At 44.8% G+C, this 20,442-nt stretch overlaps 1 pseudogene; it reads right to left on the reverse strand.

Annotated features, from left to right (window-relative positions):
- LOC100353232 (uncharacterized) overlaps nt 1–17,338 on the reverse strand; it is a 36,367-nt pseudogene extending 19,029 nt beyond the window's left edge.
- Between the last annotated feature and the right edge of the window lie 3,104 nt (nt 17,339–20,442).

Below are 20,442 nucleotides of genomic sequence, written 5' to 3' on the forward strand. Positions count from 1 at the left end.
GCACAACAGCAGGGAGCTAGATCAGAAATAGAGCAACCAGAAGTTGAGCTGGTGTTCTGATATGGGATGTCAGTATGGCAACTGGCAGTTAGCCCACTGTGCTACAAAGCTGGCCTGGGAAACTTTCTTTTCACCAACACAATCAACTCATGATTCATTATTGTGTATTTCCCTACCAGACCCTCTTTCCCCCAAATAGAATGCCCTTTGCTATCATATCTGCTTACAGATCCAACCCATTCCTCTGGACTCAGCACATCCCACCTTCTCAATGAAACATGGTGCTTGACCACTGTCCTCTGATAGTATTCATCAGGGACCCATTTCCAGGGATATTTAGTGGTATCTCCTCATAGCCGTCACAGCAGGCATTATCTACAATACCCAGCACTTCCTATGCATCCTCCTTTGAACACATATCCTGCAGCATTCGCGTGGGCAAACCTGGGATTAAAGCCACAGGGTCACAGCGTAATGTTAGTCAATGTGCTTTCTTCTCTGGGTCTCAGGTTCCTTAATTGCGAAAGCAGCACCTTCCTTACTGGATAGAAATAACTAAAATAAGTCACATTCTTTTTGTATATTTTAGAGTTTGATCTATTTGCAAGATACAACAATAGAGACAGACAGAAAGAAAGAGAGAGAGAGAGATCTTCTATCCACTGGTTCACTCCCCAATTATCTGGAACAGCCAAGGTGGGGTGTGGCTGGAGCCAAGAGACTGGAACAGCATCCAGGTCTCCCATGCTGGTGGCAGGGATCCAAGTACTTGAGCCATCACCGCCGCCTCCCAGAAAGAGCACTGGCAGGAAGCAGAGCAGCTGGGACTTGAACTAGGCACTCCGGGATGGGATGTGGGCGCCCAAGCAGCAGCTTGACCTCTGCACCACAATGTCCCCCTGAAGTCGCATTTTTTAAAAACCTCTGAGAAGGGCATCTGGAGCATGCAGAGTTCTCAACAACGTTGGCACCTTTCCCCAGAGCCTGTTTCTTACGGTTGAAGCTATTTTGTATTCTCATCTATTTCAGTAGATAAAAACATTTATTTATTCATTGGTAAATTGATAAAGGTTAATGTTGGGTATCATTACAGACTTTCCACTGAAGGATTTTTAGAGCAAAACTTCCCACTCCTTTTGCATTAGAGTAGACAGTCTTCTGTAAAAGAGAGGTATTACGGGGAGCATAAAATGATGACAAAGGATAGACACTGTGCATTCAAGTCATATCATTATTACTTACTATGCCGTTGATAACATGTCTTCCAGAAGAATGTAGTCATATCATTAAAACTGAAAAATAGATTATGTTGTAAGGAAAAATCACTGTGTAACCCTGGGCAAGTGACTTAGACTCTCTGAGTCTGCCTGCCCATTCAACAATGAAATTAGATCAGATGTCTCCTATTGTCCCTTGAAATGCTGCAAGAGTACCATTAATATACTGTGGAATGCCAAGATTTCACTGTCTTCTTTATTGTTCATCTGCGTAACAACTCTGAGATAGCCTTCCTGTAACAAACTATTGCAAGATTTATTTCATATTATAGGAGAATAATCCTATCGATGATAAGATAATAGGCTGTAACTCAATGATTATTAAAGATTAAAGTTCACATTAGCCCTGGAAAAGTATGATGTCTTATCAGAGTAAGCAATAATGATGCTTAGTCTTATTTCACTTCTAAGGAAGGCATAGTTTTATGTAGAGATTGAGCAGTTTACTCAAACTTAACCATTAGCCATTGGCCAATGTAAAGATAGCCCACCAGTTTCCTAATTCCTGCCTCTCAGTTGTACTGAACACCATGCATATCCTTTGAGGTATTAGAATTCTATACTGGCCGGCGCCGTGGCTCAATAGGCTAATCCTCTGCCTTGCGGTACCGGCACCCCGGGTTCTAGTCCTGGTCAGGGTGACGGATTCTGTCCCTGTTGCCCCTCTTCCAGCTCTCTGCTATGGCCCAGGAGTGCAATGGAGTTTGGCCCAAGTGCTTGGGCCCTGCACTCCATGGGAGACCAGGAGAAGTACCTGGCTCCTGCCTTCGGATCAGCGTGGTGCGCCGGCCACGGTGGCCATTTGAGGGTGAACCAACGGCAACCTTTCTCTCTCTCTCTCTCACTGTCCACTCTGCCTGTCAAAAAAAAAAAAAAAAAATTCTATTTTACTATGGCAGTTGTCAAGTATGGCAAAGTTCAAATAGGGTACTATTGCTTCTTATTCAGTACCACAAAAAACTTTTTACTGTTGGCTGTCATGCATGCCCTGACTTGACAGGTGATGTTGTGCTTAAAATGCATACACAAACACACACGTTTCTAGCCAATCAACAGCCATACTCTAGGTGACACAAGATATGAGGGCATGTCCACACTTGTCTTTTGACATAGATTTGTTGGTATGTGTGAGAGAGAAAAAGAAAAAGATTGATTTTTTTCCTCCAGTCTTATTTCAGTGATCTCTGTAAGAACCTGTGGAAAGCTGGCTTAAAGCCATTCTGTGGTTGTGGTTGTGGCTGTGTCCCAGGCTTCAGCAGGAAGGTTCTGAGTAAGCATCCTGGAATATGTGGGCCCTCAGACCCGTCTGCAAGCCCAGGTTCAGCAGCAGTGAATGTGGAAGCTGGGAAGTCCATTTCTCCTGAGCCCCAGGAGTCATTGTCTTTTCCCATCTCATCAGTATCTCTGTGGAACAGTTCAGATTTGGTTTCCACCAGGAGTTCATAGTAGATATACTCTGCTCATACAAGATGTCCTGAGCCAGGCTCTCCCACCTGAGACCCTCTGCTGGCCCCTTTACTGTTGCACAGGACGGCAGTGTCCACGTAACACAGGAACATTCAGGGGCACCTACAAACCCTAGTGAGAGGCCAGTTCTGTGCCCTGGGGTTGACGTCCACCAGAAGTCAGACTCTATGGAGGTTGTATGGATCTGGTTACCCAGGGATTCAGGGTAGAATTGACAGCAGTGAGTGAGCCTCCTGTGACAACAGCAAACCTCCGAACAGCGGGCTGACTGGTATTCCTGGAGGAAAAGTCCTAACATCAGCTCTGTTTTCAGTGGCATCAAAGCCCCAAGCTGCCATCAGAAGTACCTCCCAGCCTCTCAGAGGGTTTGATATTTCCTTTTACAGATGTACTGCTCCATCTAAGCCAAGGCTGGTACATCCCAGTGTGTTCTGTGGCAAGAACACCTTCCTCCTTCTGCCCAGCACAGGGCTCTGGATCCGGGGAAAGCATCTCTTTAAGTTCATTCAGAAATCAAAGACCACACCCTCTGAACCTCTGTGGGCAGTGTGGAAAGACTTCCACTTGGTTTTACTCACTCTGCTTGTACAATGCTCCCAGAAGATTTCAGTGAAACCCAAGACTCTTACTTACAAAGGACCAGAGAAATTCTGTTTGACCTTGGACCAGGAGCCCTCAGCCTTAATGGTAGAAACTGGTTACAGAGAACAGAAGCACCCCTAGAGTTCATGTTCCTGATGCCTATCAGGTTATAAATAGATCTTAGAGCCAACCAGAACAGTTTTTGCATAGATCAGAAGGTCTGCTCTGTCCCTAGATATTCCTGGATCAGAATGCAGAAGGCGGGGTGCTGTGCTCCTTTGATTTCCCTCAGCAATTGAAGATCAGATCATCTATTTGCCGGGGGAAACAATGACTTGGCAAACATGGCTTTCCTCTCCTTCCATGTGCTGGGCACAGAGGCAAGTGATGGAAGAGGAACAGAGCTGACTTCAGCTCCATCACAGATGTTGGCCTACCACTGATCTGCCTTCTCTCTCCCTCACCACCTCCTTCCTTCTGCCAGAGTTAGCATGTGGGATCAGTAGGGCGCAAAGCTGTGCGTGACCCTTCCTTGGGCTGGACAGTGTCATCTGGCCAGATAAACTAACAGGCTAGCAAATCCAGCTGGGGCTGGTTGTACTTTGCCCACGTCTGGTACAGCATATGGTGCTTTCACTTGAAGTGACTGACAGAGCTGTTTTGCTCTGCAGTGTGTGCGTCTGATGCCCCCACCCAAACACTGCACATCCTGTCCTGCACTGGTGAGCAGGCTCAACTTCGTTACCGTTCATGGCTTTCATAAAGGAATATGTTAAAACAGGATTTGGACTCCACCACTCCCAGGATGGCAGAACTGCCTGGAGATATTTGGAGACATGCCCCCTAAGTGGCCTCCTCATTTTATTCAGAAAGAAATGGAAGCAGGAAGGTTGAGAATCCCAAGGATCTACACAGCTAGTTAATATGAGGAGTGAGGCTAACACCCTTGACCTTGACCTCCCAACCCAGTGCTTTTTCCAGCTGAGTCTCTCTCCAAATGTTTGGTTTCATTTCATCTTCATAATCTGGCCCCTTGGAACCTTTCCTGGAATTGGACTTCAGAGCTTAAGGCAGTTTAATGCACACTTTTGGGAAGGGAGAGCCACGAGGTCTTTAAGTGGTTCTGAACACGTATGCCAATATTTACACCCTGAGATTATCTGCATAGACTTCATAAATAACATCAATTCCCACCAAGTAAGTTAACTGTGAGCTACATATTCTTTTGAAAAATCCATGTTATGCAATCACCCTGGCAAAGTTAACAACACAGTGGAGTACCAAAGGTAACCACTGATTGCAGTCACCACTATTGACCATTTTAAGTGTGACTATTTTTAAAATACTGTATGCCTCATTAAGCTGTGCTCTGAAAATGAGAAATTTGCTTTAACTGCATTGTTTTGAATTGCTGAGAGAAGAATCCATCAACCACAAGGTGCCCTGCTGCTGAACTCAGCCAAAAAGCTGTTAATAACTCCAGCAGATGTTTCAGCTTTTTAGGCCAATAGACTCCCTCCCTCTCTGCCCTCCCCTCTCCAGAATCTGATGCCAATATGACTGCACTCCAGTCTTTGTGGTTGCCGCTGCCGCAGCCTCTGCCGCTGGGGCCGGTGGTACTCGCGTTGCCGAGGAGTCGTTCTTTAAACAGCTGCTGGCAACGAAACCCCAGCCCTTGCAGCCCAGAATTACTGCTTTTATCATCCGAAGTTTCCGTCTTCAGGAGGCAAGTGAGGGAAAGGGCACAGAATCTGCATTCCTGTTTTGTTGTCTGCTCTCACGGCTTAGTCGTTCTCTGCAGCGTCTCGTGGCTGCTCCCAGTGCTGAGAGTCCATTTCTCAGACTCATCAGAGTTCTGGGCTCACTAAGGTTGAGGGTCAGTAATACCTCCTGGCTCTTCTTGTCTAGGGCAGGGGTTGTGGGGTTAGCAGCTTTGCGCAGGAGGCCTCTGTGTGATGCAGTTTTGTGTGGTTGTTTGCCTGATGCCGTGGGGCTGCCGCTGGCCTGACCTTAGCAGTTCTGCAATATTAGATGTGTGTCTTATAAATAAAGCTGCCTCCCTGTGAGGTAGGTGGACTATGAGGGCATAAAGGGCCACCGTGGTCCCACATCGGGATTTGCCAACATCTCTGGTCTGGGATACACCTGACAACTTCACCTGAAATTAAATCTATGTTCCTAGGCTCTCTAAGAAATTAGAAAAATAAGGGAAGAAGCAGGCAGGTCCTGCTCCCTTGTTCCTCACCCCCGCCTCCAACCTGCCTCATGCGCACTTATTTTGGAAAGAGCACTTTAAGGCACCCCAGTGACAGCAGGGTGACCAAGGAAACACAGGTGCATCACATTTCCGGAATACTGCATTGGCTGGGAGCACATCCGAGTGGTACATCTATACATATCACCATGCAGCGAATTGCCATTTCAGAGGCGGAAAGACTAGAGAGGCAGAATTAAGTTCATAAATATTTTGTTTTCTTATTTTGATGCAGCACAAAGCCAGAATGTCTAAAACTCCATGGACCTCTATTGTCAGCTTCAACAATCACCAGCCATAGTAATTCAACCCTAAAGTCTCTGCTGTATGCCGTACTGGCTTTCAAAAGTGAGTGCCTTTTCCCTGTGTGGCTGCCACCAGACTGTTAGCATACCCTCGGCCCTGTGTATTTCTCATCTCAGGAATGGGATGCAAGGCCACTGGTCCTTTTCTTTAACTGGATAAAGTTATAGATTCCATTGTGATTTTGTCCACATTCTCCCCAGTACACATACAGAACACTCATTAATGCTAATGGAATTTGCACAGATGTATTGAAGGGGAAATGTAGTTGCTCATGCCTGTGTAATCCTTATTTTCTTATGAGACCCTGAGCAGTACCATATACTTGGGTGTTCAGTAGCATCTATATCTTCTTATTCTGAACCTCAAGTAACTCAGATTAAAAATTACACTGTTCATTCCTAAATACAGTGTCCCCTCCCCCCACAAATGGGACAGGCGTTTCTGCCTAGATTTCTATGATTCCAAGAAAACTAGTACCTGAAAATGACTCTGTAGTGAAATAAACAAACCAATGTTATAGTAACAAGATAGGCTTAAAAAAATCTCCCTCCTGAATTAGTAGAGAATGTATTCTCGTTATTTTTTTTTAAAAAGTCCGGATTAAATTTTCCATATGCATCTCTAGAGGAGTGAATCCACCAGAGGAGGAAGAGAATTGAAAATAATCAAGGTGAGTTGAGATTCTAGCCCTGCCAGCAGAGGATGTCGGAAGAGCACTGACGAACTGGATGTGCCTGAGGCCCATGGAAATCTAGACCACGTACTTTCCTAGGTGCTCACCCTCACCTGTGATCTGGTGCTGTAAATGATGACTTCCAAGGTATTTTGTTCTTGATTAGTCCCAGTCCGGGTAAAATGGACAATAGAGAAAAGATGCTTCCATACTATTTCCATGATGGATTTTCACCACCAGAACAGCTTCCCCATCTGATGTATTTCACAGTTTTAAGCTAAAACAGACGTACTATAATATGCTTGTGCATCTGGCTCAGGTGCTTCATTTGCCATATGTTTGTGAAATAACCCAAGGAGATGTTACAATTGTACCTTCCCCATGGGACCTGAATAAAACGTACCCACAAAGAGTTACCTAATTATTCATGCCTGCCAACAACATCCTCACCTAGTAATAAGGTGGTGCTTAAAATGAGACAATAGTGCTTTCAGTCTTGAGAGATGTCAGTGCCACTTATTGTTTCAAAAACAGAAAGTCTTTTGCATTTTTTGAAGTAAGGAAAAGATCTTTGGCCTTTAAAGCAAATAGAATACTCTGCAGGTGGTATATTTGGTATTCTCAGGGGGGCAAATTCTGCAGTGCTGATCAATGTTCCCTGGAACTCACTGGATTGATGTCCATGTAGCCACAATGGAAATTAGTGACCTAAAAGCCGATGGACTCAGAGATGGCTGCACTGGCCATGTTATTCCTTTATGGAGAGCTTTATAACCGGCAAATTGCTTTCATATATGGCGCTACGTTTAGTTCTTACAACAATCTGTGAAATACCTGTTGCAGCGCTGGTTCTTTTTAGTACTAATTAGCCAAAACGGTGATCATCTTTTTAAAAATTAAAAAAAAGGAAAAAAAAGTTGGCCGGCGTCGTGGCTCAATAGGCTAATCCTCCACCTGTGGTGCCGGCACAGCGGGTTCTAGTCCCGATCGGGGCGTCGGATTCTGTCCTGGTTGCTCCTCTTCCAGTCCAGCTTTCTGCTGTGGCCCAGGAATGCAGTGGAGGATGGCCCAAGTGCTTCGGCCCTGCACCTGCATGGGAGACCAGGAGGAAGCACCTGGCTCCTGGCTTCGGATCAGAGCAGTGCGCCGGCCGCAGCGCACTGGCCGCAGCAGCCATTGGAGGGTGAGCCAACAGAAAAGGAAAACCTTTCTCTCTCTCTCTCTCTCTCTCACTGTCCACTCTGCCTGTCAAAAAAAAAAAAAATGTTTTCTGTGGTCTTCACCAAGGAGCACCACTTCCTATGATGCACATTTCTCACTTTCAGAGCCATCACCAACCTGTAAGTTTTCCTCTTTTCCTGTTATTTGCATCCTTTTATCCTATGATTCTTATTTTTTAAAAATGATTCTCTTCTGACTCAAAGGGAATAATCCTGTTTTCATTTGGGGGTTAAGAAGAGGAGGAATTCACATTAATGGTTAAAATATAGGCTAACCATCAAAATGCAAATTTTAGTGAGGCTCTGGGCTAGGGCAAAGGTCCTCTGAATAAAGCATGATGTAGGCTTACATTTATCCACCATTAAATCAACTTAAAATAATGTGGCAAGGATGAAGATATCAGCCAGTAAACCTCAAGTGGTGTGTTAATTATATGTTGGCTGAGGTACCAAATGATATGAGGGCTTAATTTCCTTAGGGACTATAATAAAATACCCAAATAGTCACATTAGATTAGAGGTTCTTCTTCTCTGGGGTAGAAATCTCAAACAGGAAACAAAAGGAAAGAGAGAAGTGAAGGGTTTTGCTTCAGGTCACCCACATTATAAACAGGTGTCCATGCCAAGTCACCTATCTTCAAGTTGTTAGTAAAACAACAGGGAACAGCAAATTGTCTCTGAGCTCTGCTTTCCTGGTAATTCTTAACAGTTCTTGATGATTCAATGTGTCATATCTCACATCTGTATATAACAGTTCCCCTGAGAGGGAGAATTACTATGAGGAAGTAATTAAATATTGGTCTCATGTTGGGATGAGAGAAATTGAAGAGAAAGTTTGTAGAACAAGAAGTTTGAAAAATTACATTGAAAAATCAAACTCCACAGGGTTTTTCCCTGTCCACACACGCTGAGACCAGGTGTTAACAGTTGGAAGAGTATATTCTTGGCCTTGACATATTATGGGTCTCAGATGAATGAATGAAATATCTATGGGAGCTGAAGGATCTATTAATAGGAATTCTAAAACCCATCTCCCTGAAGAGTGTCTCAGTAGAGTATATACACAGACTGGATGCAATCCCTTTCCCAACATCTATTTCAGCTAATTCATTGGCATGGTTTGACTCCATTGGTCAAGGACATCACTATCATGATATATAGTTCTTAAAAATACTCGCATGTCCCAGAGGTACCTTGAAAAATGTACTTTTACTACAGCATAATTGTGGTCCGCATACATTTAGCGTGTCTCAAGGGTTATGTATGTAATCAAGAAGGCATTCCTGATTTTAATTTTGGCAGGGCATGCTTTGAGATTCCCCAGGCTATATTTTTTCCCACTCATTGCAATTATTTGCATTTTAAATATATATGTATTTATATTTTATACATATATATTTATATGCAAATATTTATATGTGCATTTATATGTATATCCCTAAATAAATAAATATACCCTTCCTCATTCACTAAATGTTTAAGTGCCTACTAGTGTACTACATGTTATGGATACAAACTTGAGAAGCCAAAGACCTTCTCTGAAGGCATTTAAACAGATAGATTCAGACTTAGAAACACAAATATAGTAACACATCCAAATCTGTCCTAAAAAACTTCCCAGAAAAAGGAAAATATGAATAGGTGTTTTCCAGATGGACAAAAGAGTTTAAATTGTATCCTTTGAGTTATGAGATGACAATGATCAGTTATAAGCAAGAAATAAAATCAGCTTTTTGCACTTGAACTCTAGGACCACAATGAAAAGGTGATTAGAAATGGGAGTTCCTGGAGGCTGGATGAATATAAAGGGCTGCACTGCGGTGATTAAGAGAGTTGGTCAAGTGGAATCATGGCCCCATTCAATGTGTGAGATAAGCAAGAAGAAGAAAAAATAGGGATAGGTTGTTTAGAAAGCAAGTAAGGATTCAAAGTCTCCGAAGGTTTAGGCTTGAGCTACTGGGTGAAGGATCTAAACATGCACTAATGTGGAAACTAGAGGAGGGAGAATAGATTTTGTGGACTATTCTGAAAAACAGACTTACAGACTGGGGCTGGGTACAAAGCAGAGGGGAGCATGTTCAACTCGGGATGTATTGCATTTTCTTTGTCTGTGGGACATCCAGGTGGAACTATTTCAAAGACTATTGGGCATATAGGACAAGAACTAGGGGTATAGGCTTAGAAGTGAAACGTTGGTAGGGATAAGATCTCCCTGCAAGTGGGAAATGAAGACACTGACATTTAAGGAGAGGGTAGAGAAATAGAAAGCAACAAAAGCTCTGAATGAAGGAGGTACAGCGGGAGAGGCAGCAGGGAGGCACGTCACAGAGCCACAGCCAGAGCACCAAGAGTGCAACAATGGCCGGAATTGCAGTGCTCATTCCATGAGGTCAGAAGGTAAAGCAAGGCAGTCCATGCCGTCCCATGGTCAAGTCAGGTTAGAATGGACCAACGAATGGGTGCTGTGAAACCATGCTAGTAAATTCAGATCACACTTTCTACAAAAATAGTTATCACAGAAAAGGGATGCTAAGTCAACAGGTCATTAAAAGGGGTTTTGTTTGTGATGCGTTTTTTAAATAAAAGAGATGAACATAATTGTGAGCTGATGAGGAGTCACAGAAGGATCGTTGAAGCTAGGAAGAGGACATTGATCAAGCAAATTCCCTCAGGTGGAGTAACATCCACAGCCCCAGTGGATGTAGTTGCCTTAAACAGGAAAATTGTCTTGTGCTGGAGACGAGGACAAGGAAAGGATGGATGCAGATGCATTTGAGCTTCTGGGGAATGGATGGGGAATTGAAAGAAGCAATCCTGAGAGCTGCTAGTCCCTAAGCTAGAAGCAAGGTCATCCCAAAGAGAGAAGATTGAAAGTTTTGAAGAGTGGTGAAGGTTTGGAATAGCAGCTGAGGGAGACGGGAGATGCACATATAATAGGACTGCGAGGAACACTGAAGGCACAACTGAGATTAGTTTCGCTCCAGATTTATGGTCTCCATTCTATATGGTTGTGATTTTTCTTTTTTCTCCAGCAGAGCAGTGTTCCAGGAATGTTTATAGCTAAGGAGGCTCCATGGAGGATTGCCTGAAGGACATGAAGTCCATTCATCTCTCCAGATAGTTTAGATTACATCTCAAGATCAAGGTAAACCAGCCAAGCTAACACTTGAGCCATATTGTTTTGGTCCCCTTTACTATTACTCACTTAGACTGAATTGCTTTTTGGCATTGGGCCTTAGCTAACATTGAAAGCCCCAACAAGAAACAGCCATATGCCTCTCCACATTGGAAATGTTCAGAAAGAATGGTGTTAACATGTGTACCTTGCAAGTTCCACTCATGAGGGCACAAAGAGCCATTTCACTTAGACCCAAATGCCAAGAAACAACTGGTTTTTCAAGAGTGATGACAATGTGTCTGTGTGTTTGCCTGGTGCAAAGGTAGGTCTAGTAAACAGCGCAGGCCTGAAACCAGAATGTTAGGTCCCTAGCCAGGATCCGGCACCTTGGAGTTGGCTGACCAGGAGTCTGTTAACTTCTTGGTGTCTTGAGTTCCTCATATATACAATAGCAAAAATAATTGTGTCTATTTTATAAGGTCACAGTGAGAATTAAGTGAGCCAGTGGATGTAAAAATGTTCAGCATAGTATTGGACAACTCATAAGCCCACAATTCATATCAGCTGTTACTATTTACCTTATAACTGATCTCTCTTGGTTTTGCTTTTGTATGTTTTTTCCTTCTTTCTCACTGTGGCATGCCTTTGCATGTATTAATTTACTTCTGGTCTCCAGTGAGTATTATTTTCCATTTGTTCTTTACCCACACTTCACTTGTTTTTATCTGATTTCCACCTAGCATTATATTGGAATGAAGCAGAATATAAGAAAGCAAACCAAAGGAAGTCATATACCAAACAATTTCTATGAAGACTATTGTGTTTCTTTCCTTATTTTAGGGAGCATGTCAAGGATGGTGTAAAGGACTTGGAACCTTCTTATCCCATATTTTTATCTAGAAATGCTGCTTCCTTGAAGTCTATTTCATCTGATAGTGATTTTTCTTATAATTATTCTTGATCTGACTCCTATAGGGATTTAACCTTGATTCAGCATAGGCTCAAATACTTTTTTTTTTTTTTTTTTTTTTGAGGCTGGACTGGGCTTTTATTTTCAGAACACAGAGAAACGGAAGCAAAGGCGCAGGGGCCGGCCCCGTCTGGTCCGTCCCCAACAACCTTCTGGGAGGCGACGCTACAGATCCTGGCATGTGGCGGCGCAATGTCAAAATAAAACCCCACCCCGCGGGTCCGTCGCCGTGCGGGAGGGCCGGCCCTGGGCCATGCCAGCAGGTGCAGCCGGGCACGTGCTACCCACGGGCGCCAGGCCGGCCTCGGGGCGCCCTCGGGCGGGGGCTTCACAAAACCAACACCACCACACCAGTGTCCAAACTTGGGGGGGCGAGGCGGCCCAGGCAGAAGGAGAGGGTCCCGCGGTGGGGCGGGGCTTCGGTCTCGGGGGCGCGGCTCACTGCTTGCCCGCCTGCCGCCCGGCGGCTTCTTCTCTGGCTGGCCTCAGCCGGTGCCCGGGATCCCGCCTCGGCCAAACACACCTCGCCCGGCGCCGCCCAGGCCGCGGCCCTTCTGCTCTTTCTGCTGCTGCAGACCCCCGGGCCCGCAGCCCTGGGCCACCACCTCCTCCTTGACCATGTCGATGATGCGGGATGCGCAGGTACTTGATGGTGCTGCCGCGGATGTAGCACTCGGGCATCCGCCAGAACTTGTCCCGTACCTGGACATGCAGATCACCTCCCGCAGGCTGATGTTCATCCAGTTGTCACAGCTGACCAGGAGCCCGTTGTACGTCTCCCTGTTCTTCAGCTCCACCAGCTGAATGCTTTTTAATCTTTTGAATACTTTTAACTGTAATTGTAGGAAGGGACAAATTATTGCAGTATGTGGAGCAGCAGTTTAGCTCTGAAATTGGATCTAGATTTGGACATCATAGGGTATAGATTTAGACACAAATTCCTCCACTTAGTAGCTCTTTGCCTTTGGAATCTTCTGGCCTCAGTTCTTTTCATGGCTGAGTCGGGTTGACAATATTGCTATGGCGGTGTGGTTGTGAGAAATAAGGAAGGCGATTCGTGGAAATTAGTAGAATCGGCTGACAGTACCGGAAGCAGTATTTAGATAGTCATTCAAGCGCCTACTTGAAAGACTGGGCCAAACAATTCAGTCTTTCTAAATACGTGTGTGCTTAAAGGCTACCTGGACATGTTTACTTTATTAAATTTAGTTATTTGAAATGTGAAATACTTAGGAATATGCGGTCAAAAGTTAAAACCAAAGCTTTACTTCTTTTTAAGAATGTTTAAGAAGCTTCACCTTGGTATCAGTATATCAACTTAGCCTGCAGTGTCACAGGAGAAACATGAAAAGTATCCCAGATTGTGTTCTCTGCTTTTAACTAAATCAGTAATGTGAGAAATCCCCGATACACAAAGAGGTCTGCCTCTTCTCTGGGCAGGTGATAGCTTTGTTTCTGTTTTGTTCTGTTTTCCTTATTGCTGCATAGGCCAGCAAGTGCCTGCAGATGACAGGCAGCTTATGTTTTGTTTTCACTGGAAGTATGTGGGCATGGGATGCTTCATCCCGGGTGTTGATAGAAAAAGGATATATGCCAGTTCTTTAAGGAAATGGGACGACTTCCTTTCCTGTACCTCTCCCACCTTTCAAGACCAAGGTTGAAAACCAGAGGGCATTCGGCTGTTGGCCCACACCCCTGAGGAATCAGTGCCAGGTAGCAGAAAAAGCGCCCAGCTACAATGGTTGGTCTTCAAAGGGGTTCATTTATTATATTGCTCAGTGCCCCACAGAGTTGCTGCAAGCTCATAACTGCCACTGATTTCAAAGAGAGCTCTGAACTTGCATACGCTCCACAAGGCACAGTGCAGGATGAGAAATAGGCTGAGTGGCTTTAAGCCACGTTCAGACTTTTTTTTTTTTTTTAATGTTCATAAATGTCTTTGGCACCATCACTTTCACATAGAAACCCACTTACCTCCTGCCGCAGAGTGTGAAATAAAACCGTTTTCAAGCCTGGGTAGGGGACAGTCTGGAAATTGGGCTAAATCTTGAAACTGCATGAAGACTGAAAATGGGATTCACAAGCTGGAGCTAAGCTCTCGCCAGACCGTTTCCAAGTCAGGTTACTACGATACTCTGCTTTAGACACTATCAGTCCCACCCTAAAGAGTTAGGGCAGAAACCTCAGTACTCTTAGTAGCTTCCAAAGGGCTCCGGGGTTAGACTCAGGGCCCAGAGATAGTTTCATAGCGGCAGAAAGAGGTGATCTGCTGAAGGGGAGCAGGACCTTAGCTGGGGCCTGCCTGGGACTCGACTGGCACAGCCCGGGAAACAGCAAGTAAGGGGCTAGCATCTCCCACCTCCCTTCTTTGCCTGTAGGTGCCCCTCTGAACCAGAGTGTTTGTGGGAGATACAGCAGGCCCTATCGGAGGCTCTCTCCTTCACTGCCAGTAGGAAGCCCAGCCCTCTTCCCCAGTTCTGTCCCTGTCCTCTCTGGCCACCAAGACAAGGAGGAAGAGGTCCCTGGCACTCAGCAGTCAGTCTGCGTGCCCCAGGAATCTCTCAGTAGGTAACTCTCCAAAGAGCCCTGGCAATGACTCTGTGAACAGCTTGCTTTAGGAAGGGTACAGAACAAAATGGTGTCCTGGTCACTTTCACTATTCAAACTGCGCTCGTTAAGTCTGGGGCAGCATGCACCACTGGATAACATCTTTAATAGGAAACAGAAAGTTATTTACTTGGGAGAACAGGAGTTATGAGAAATCACATGTGGGTTCTTCAGATCCGGGGGTGGCCTCTGCACAGATGAAACCCTTCACTAAACACCTTTAAGACAATACTGCCACATGTTTACCTGCCGTAAATCCTCGCTATTCATCTACTCCTTCAGCGAATACTTACTGATCATCTGCTAGGTGCTGACGCAATTGCAATTGCTGGGAGACCACAGTAGACAAAGCAATAAAAATCCCTGCCCCCTAGCTCATGACTGAGTGGGAAATACAATTATAAGAAATTAAGAAAGCTGGTAGGGTTAAAAGTGTTGTGGGAAAAATGAATAGGAATGAGGGCCCAGGAATGGCAGGGTCAGGGGTGCAACTTGAGGCTGGGTGATATGAAGTGTCATGTAATGAAGAAGCCTTAGGGAGCCTCACCTTAAGTGTTTGTCTTTGTTTCTTAGTTCAACATTAGTGGAGGGTAACTTGGAATGAGTTACGAAATCTTTTTTTTTTTTTTTTTTTTTTTTTTTTTTTTTTTTTGACAGGCAGAGTGGACAGTGAGAGAGAGAGAGACAGAGAGAAAGGTCTTCCTTTGCCGTTGGTTCACCCTCCAATGGCCGCCACGGCCGGCACACTGCGGCCGGCGCACCGCGCTGATCCGATGGCAGGAGCCAGGTACTTATCCTGGTCTCCCATGGGGTGCAGGGCCCAAGCACTTGGGCCATCCTCCACTGCACTCCCTGGCCACAGCAGAGAGCTGGCCTGGAAGAGGGTCAACCGGGACAGAATCCAGTGCCCCGACCGGGACTAGAACCCGGTGTGCTGGCGCCGCAAGGTGGAGGATTAGCCTAGTGAGCCGTGGCGCCGGCCATGAAATCTTTTTAAAACTTAAAAGGTAAATCCAGGTTGCAAAAACCAAACAACAACAACAAAAGCAATAAGGCAAAGCAGCTCTGGGGGCCTGGTACCAGTATGACTATACTGTGGCACAGTCACCAAGCCAAGTCCCGTGGGAAAAGGAGATTACACATAATACACTGCTGTGCACACAGTGAGTGCTCAATGTATGCTGCTCACTTATGGATAAGACACACAGTCTTGGATTGAACTGAAATAAATATTTTTATTTTCTTTTATGCATTTTATTTGTATTCTAGTATCTTATAAGTAAATGTAGTCACATAGACAGATGAAATGTCACAAAGACTTTCCAGAAACTTCTGTAGCCATATCTGTTCACTGAGCCATCCCTGAATCCCCTAGTCATCAATGTACATAGCTTTAATCCATCTTCACCTGGCAACAGGGCAGAGGGCTGCCCTTCTTCTTTCTGTTAGGGAGATACATCTCCTCTTCCCATATTTCTATCCAGTCTCCCTTCTCTTCCTTTCCTTTTTCCCTCCTCTACTTCCTTCCAATAGCCATATGAGTGATCTGCAAAAAGTTCATGTGAAATGTGTACTACGAAAAACGTTGCCTGGATTTCAGTATCTGTTACACCCAAATAATTTTTTTATTCCATCTTCCACACACTTTTTGAAGCCACTTCATGTTATACGAGGCCTAGTACATTTTCTATGTCCCAAGTTAGTCACACTTCTGAAATTAATGATCGATGTACATACAGTTAGAAGCACTGAAAAGAGTAGTGTAGAATGGAAGAACATGGAATTCGGCCACGTTACTTATTAGAGAAAATGTCTAAGTAGAATATTTGAATTCTGCCATCCAGGCACTCCCTTCTACCTGTTACACCTGAGGGCTCACAGCCCTTTGCTTGTGTAGAGTGGCTCATTCAGGACTCTAAGTCCTTGCCTCTCAGAATGTGCTCCTCAGCCTGGCGTCTCCTGGGAGTCAATGAGGAATGCAGACTCTCAGGCTCTGCCTCAGGCCCGCTGAACCAAGCTGCAGCCTAACCACACCTGCAGGTGCTTTCTACACACGCAGAAGGTTGAGGATCTCCAGGGTAAGCAGTCCTGGACTCAGAAATCCCTTTCCCATTTTACAGCTTGAATAAACCGAGCAAGACTGATTTGGGGGAATGTTCAGTTACATAATCGGTATGGAGACTTGGAGCTGAAGTCCAGTATTCTTTCTACCACACTCCGACCCCTGCTGGGAAGCTCTTGGAAGAAACCGACACAAATCTCTTTCCAGATCGGACCTCAGCCTTGTGTTTCATCAGGAGCGTCTACACAAGAACTGTAACCTGCTGTTGTCCCCTGGTGCTAAGTGGGCAAATGCTAATCTAATCTAATCTAATATGATCGCATATTCCTGATGTAGGCTGTTCTTGCTGCCCCTTGCCTGGAAGGCCTCAGGTTAATTACAAGAAGCAGATTTCGTATTTAGAATTTTCACCAGTTGCTTACCAATGACCGTGGCCCCCAGTTAACAGTGTTTGAGATTTATGTTGTAAATTTTTTCTGCTGCCCGGGCTCTTTGGTGTTAACATCTGACCGTGCTAGAGGGAAAGATAAAGGCAACTGAGATGTTGTAAGCACTTGTTGTCCACCAAGCTCAGTGCCTGCACGTGTTACCTGGGAACCTCACAGAGACATAAGAGATTGTGCGTAATACCCCATTTTACCGAGCTGGAGGTTGAGACACAAAGGTGACACATGTGGCCAGGCTGGACATCAAACCAGATTTTGTCATACCGTGCTGGCCTCTTCCTAGGAGGAAGCCTGGCCTGAATTACCATGGAAGGCAATTTAAGGTAAGTCTCTCGGTACCTGCTGTCTACCGTCATTGGGAATGACCTGTCATATTTTCCAAAGGGGCCAAGGGGCTACTAAACCCCTCCTGGTTTTAAGGGTGAAGTTAAGTAACCAGAATAAAATCAAAACGGAGGGACCAACTAGAAGGATGCAAGCTGAAGGTGCAGAATCTCCTAAAAAAAGCAAAGGGTTTGGAAGTCAAAGTTAAAAAGTCCCTATTAACACCACACAGATTGTGTAATATCCAGACATCTGGGCTAAGCAAGGCCCTCTCCACTGGTGAGTTTGAAATGCTTCCTGTTTAATAGAGAAGCAGGACGAAGTCACCTGATTCTCGAAGACAGAAGGAGGATGAATAGATTTCTCCAGCTAGTGGAGTGGAGAAAGGCAACCCCTAGGGTCTCGTCATGATTTATCTTACATGTCCTCAAAATCGCACCTTTCTCAGCTCAGTCCGATCTTAGAAACGTTAGGATGGAAGGTCCTCCTATGTTACTGTCTAGGAGTATGCAGAGAGTTCACGTGGAAGTCTCTGTCCTCACCTTAAAAATTAAATAGAGTATTCTTACAATTGTGCAGAGTTCTTTCTATATGTGCTACAACTGTTTTGCTGGCTTGCCGTTTAAGGATGCAAATGTTCCAATCTCATCCAGAAATGTAACATTACAAAAGGGACGACTGTAATTAGGAATAAGACTGTGCAGTCCTCATTAACCAGAAAAGCAGTTTCTAAACCCAGGGAGGCTCTACTATAGTCCAAGAAAACTCTGGAAGATGATGCCACGAGAGCCCAATAAAGATTTTGGGTCAACTTGCACTCCCTGGAATTGACAGGGGTCGATGTGAAATGACTTTCCAAGGCAGAGAACAGCAAATGCTTCTAACAGGTTTTTGAGCAGGGAAAAGGCTGAAGAATCAGGTTAAGCTCAGTCTTGTTTAACATTTCACTATTATTTAATTCTTGATTTCCCATTCAGCCTTCATACATTGTCCTGGAGTCAGTTTTGCTAGCCGGGTGCACCATGGTAACTTGTTGTAAGTCTCTTGCTCTCCAAGTGACTATATGTGACCAGAAGAATGCTTTCTGAATTGAGGCTGAGAGTGTTAAATCCTCAGTGGCTCAAAATAGCTAAGGAGTGTGTCTCAAACCAGGCTCAGGCTAGTCCCCAAGATGATGGCAGGCTTGGCTTTGGTCCTTTAATCTCCCCATCTTCCTATCCAGCTGGAGCCATCTACACTGGGACCTCCCTGTGGCATTAGTCACAGGAAAAACCAAGCCTCCGCCTTTTTCTACCTGGCTCAGGGGATTTGGTCACTCGCATCACGAACAGCCGTGTTATAAGGTGTCTGACTGGAAGGCAGTCCACACGTGGGAGGGAGACGGGGCCATTCTGAGAGCCTTTGATTTATTTGTGCTTCCTGCGCTGCTCCTTCGTCTGTGTCCGCTTCCTGGAAAAGCACCACTGTGGGTGCACATAGCAGAAGATCAAGTCCTCATTCTCTTTTAGCGGACATTCTGATCACCCAGATTTCAAAATCGAATTCAGCTACAGTTCATTTATAATAAAAGGACGCTGGAACTGGGCTCCAGTTCTTTTGTCCCTAACCAGCTCCGGGGCTCTAGGCAAATTAGCTGTCTACAGGGATCCTGTTGCTATGTCTTGTAAAGATAATACTTCTGTGTGTTAAACACTTTCTCTGCAGTAGGGCCTCTGCCAAGCTCCTTTACACTCACGGCAATCCCGAGTGGACTCTAGACTTACCTCCATTTTGCAGAGAAGGGCACTGAGGTGTGGAAAGGCTCCAGAGGCTGTCCAAACTGACCCAATTTGTGTGTGAAAGATTTGATCCTGAGCCTGTGTGCTGAAGCTTGCCCGCATGTTTCTCTAATCACCCAATTACCCCATCCCAGAAAAGCTTTCCTGCCCTTTAAATTCCTAATTGTACTTAGAGATGATTTGGCTTAATTCATGGAGCATGTCTATGCTGCTGTGTGTAATTTGATTTTTTAATTTTTTAATCTTGTTTCCCTAACCAGAGTAAATTGTCTGAATGGGTCAATGGGAAGACTACTTCCTATAGGAAAATGAGGGAGGTTTTCTGCCCTTTGTAAGTTCCTCCCTTTGTAAATGAAGATGATAATACCAGGCTTATAATGCTTTGATGCTGCAAGTGCAAAATGGCCATAAGGTGAATAGCACTGTAGGAAGAGATTGTTTACCAATATCTTTAAATATCAGCTTTCTCAGGAAAGACTTTTATACAGTATATTTGCCATGTCATGTAAAGTTGTGAGATGCTAAAGTGGATGTGCTGTGGTTGTTCCATTTAAAAAAAAAAAAGCATTGTTAAGGGCATTCTCATTTACCCTTGAATCGTAAATTGATGTAGCAGGATAGCAGGAAGAACAGCTTACTGGTGAATGAGAAGTGTTCATTGAGTAGCTAAATTCGTCCTGGATGTTACCTCATTGAATTTCCACTATCAATCTATGAGGAAAATGTGAGAAAACAGATACAGAGACATTTGGTAACTTCCCCTAGGACACATAGCTTTTCATTGAGAGCTGAGAGTGAAACAGGTTTACCTGCCTCCAGAGACCGGGGTATCTACCTTATCTTAGTGAAGATGAATAATCTTTAAAATTTTTATGCTTAAAGGTCCATGTATATATTGTTCCCACACTATTTTATTAAACTATCCAAATGAATGCCCAACCTTTTCATGATAACTATTATGGCAATAGAACATTATAGTATAAATTGTAGAATCATGAAAGTGCATTTTGGGCCAGCGCCGCAGCTCACTAGGCTAATCCTCCACCTATGGCGCTGGCACCCTGCGTTCTAGTCCCGGTTGGGGCATGGGATTCTGTCCCGATTGCTCCTCTTCCAGTCCAGCTCTCCGCTGTGGCCCGGGAAAGCAGTGGAGGATGGCCCAAGCCCTTAGGCCCTGCACCCCATGGGAGACCAGGAGGAAGCACCTGGCTCCTGGCTTCGGATCGGCACATCACGCCAGCCGTAGTGGCCATTTGGGGAATGAACCAACAGAAAGGAAGACCTTTCTCTCTGTCTCTCTCTCTCTTACTGCCTAACTCTGCCTGTCAAAAAAAAAAAAAAAAAGTGCATTTTGGAAA

This window comes from Oryctolagus cuniculus, chromosome 1 (genome assembly GCF_964237555.1).
Source record: "Oryctolagus cuniculus chromosome 1, mOryCun1.1, whole genome shotgun sequence".
NCBI lineage: Eukaryota > Metazoa > Chordata > Mammalia > Lagomorpha > Leporidae > Oryctolagus > Oryctolagus cuniculus.